The sequence below is a fragment of the Oryctolagus cuniculus genome, chromosome 9, assembly GCF_051225735.1.
Source record: "Oryctolagus cuniculus isolate XC-2025 breed Fujian yellow rabbit chromosome 9, ASM5122573v1, whole genome shotgun sequence".
NCBI lineage: Eukaryota > Metazoa > Chordata > Mammalia > Lagomorpha > Leporidae > Oryctolagus > Oryctolagus cuniculus.
Window position 1 is genome coordinate 86,980,158 of NC_142875.1, and position 2,026 is coordinate 86,982,183.

The following is a 2,026-nucleotide window of genomic DNA, read 5'->3' on the forward strand; positions in this document are numbered from 1 at the left end:
CATGCCAAGGCGTTAAGGGAGCCCTGTCTGAATTCTACGGACACGTGCCTGTGTTGTGGGAATATGGTCCAAGTCCTTGCCCCAGTGGAGATGAAGACGCCAAGGCAAGGCACAAATACTGCACACGAGGGAGAACAGGATTTATTTTGAAGTGAGTGTGGGCCACTCCACAGGGAGAGATACCTATGAAGGCAGTAAAGAACCCAAAAGTAAGGGCAGAAACCAAGAGGCAAAGGGGCTGCTCCCACTGTAACCCTCCCTTTATGGACTGAGGGTGGGGATTAGCGCAAAGGAGGCTTTCTGGAAGTTTCACGGTATCCCCACGTGGACGTCAACTTCCACATGACCGTAATGGTGTTCCTCTCTTTCCTGGTGCTGGGTGAAACACAGGTGCATCAGAGTCAGTGTACTGGCATAGCAGGTATGGAGGGGGCTGTGCCAAACTTACTTGTTTTTTAAAAAAATCTTCCAGCTCACCTATTCCTACCAAGTTTTCTTGCCTGTTTCTTCCACGTCACCTACACGGAGCTGCAGCTGTGAAGCAAGCCAGGGCTAGCAGTCCTGAGCTGGACTTTGCACTTCTCACTGTGGAGCCTCCGTTTCCCCGTTGTGAAAGTGGGAAAGAGGATAATAACACCTACCTCCTTGGGGGGGGGGTCTCACAAGAACAGGACGGGGGAGGTCTGAGACCAGGGTCCACCTGTGGTGCTCCTCCTTTGACGCTGTGGCTGCCCTCCAAAGGAGAAGTCCATGCTCATGCATCGTGGGACTAGGGGGCCTGATGTGGTCTCCCCTTCCTGTGCCCACTGCTTCCCAAGCAGGGCCAGGGTGCAGGTGAGTCTCTGAGAGCCTCCTGACCCCACTGTGTGCCCGTGGCTCTCCTCCCGCCCTCCTGACTTCTCTCTCCTTGGCCAGTTCTTCGGTCTCCTTAGCCTGGACCCAGGCAACTGAGCTCAGTTGTGGCAGAGAACACTCATTGCCCCCTCAGTCACCTGACTTTGGATTTTAATTGTGATCTTAGGGTCAGACCTCGGGGAAGGGTCTGTAAATCACTTCAGAGTCAACCAGAAGCTGTAACGATTTCTTTATCTATTCCAAAGAGTTACAAAGAGAGAAGGACAGACAGAGAGGTCCTCTGTCCACTGGTTCACACCCCATGTGGCCTAGTCTCACTGCTCCTCACAGCCAGGTTAACTGAAAAGATTAGTCTGTGCTCTTGCTCACTGATTCAAATTTCTATCATTGCCATTGTCATCATTGAAAAATTTTTTAAAGATTTATTTATTTATTTGAAAGAGATACACAGAGAGAGGAGAGGCAGAGAGAGAGAGAGAGAGAGAGAGAGTCTTCCATCTGCTGGTTCACTCCCCAATTGGCCGCAATGGCTGGAGCTGTGCTGATCCGAAGCCAGGAGCCAGGAGTTTCCTCCGGGTCTCCCACACAGGTGCAGGGGCCCAAGCACTTGGGCCATCCTCTACTGCGTCGCAGGTCACAGCAGAGAGCTGGATAGGAAGTGGAGCAACCAGGACTCGAACCGACGCCCATATGGGATGCCAGCACTGCAGACAGCGGCTTTACCCGCTGCGTCGTCATCATTGAAATTTTAAGCATATTCTTGTGGCTTCCTCTCACTGACTCTATTCTCAGCCCCTCAAACTCAACAGATCTGAAGCTGCTCCCCCAGCCACTCTGAGGATCCTATTGTCGCTGGAGCAGTGCCCCATCCACCCAGCTGACTCAGCCAGGGCTTCCTCCCTCTCGCACCCTCTGCATCCATTTAAAATTTCCTGTGTTAGTTTTCTGCTTCATGACTACAACAGAACACCCGAGAAGAGCTGTGTAGGAAAGAAAGAGAAGCCTCTTTAGCTCGCAGTTTTGGAAGCTGGACATTGACATGGTTGGATGCAGGCTCTGGTGGAGGCCCCAGGGCAGACGGTCCAGGGACAGCATGTGCAGAGGAAGGATGCTGTGGAAGCAGAGAGAGGGGCGCAGTCCAAACTCAGGCTTTTAACAGCCCTCTCACAGC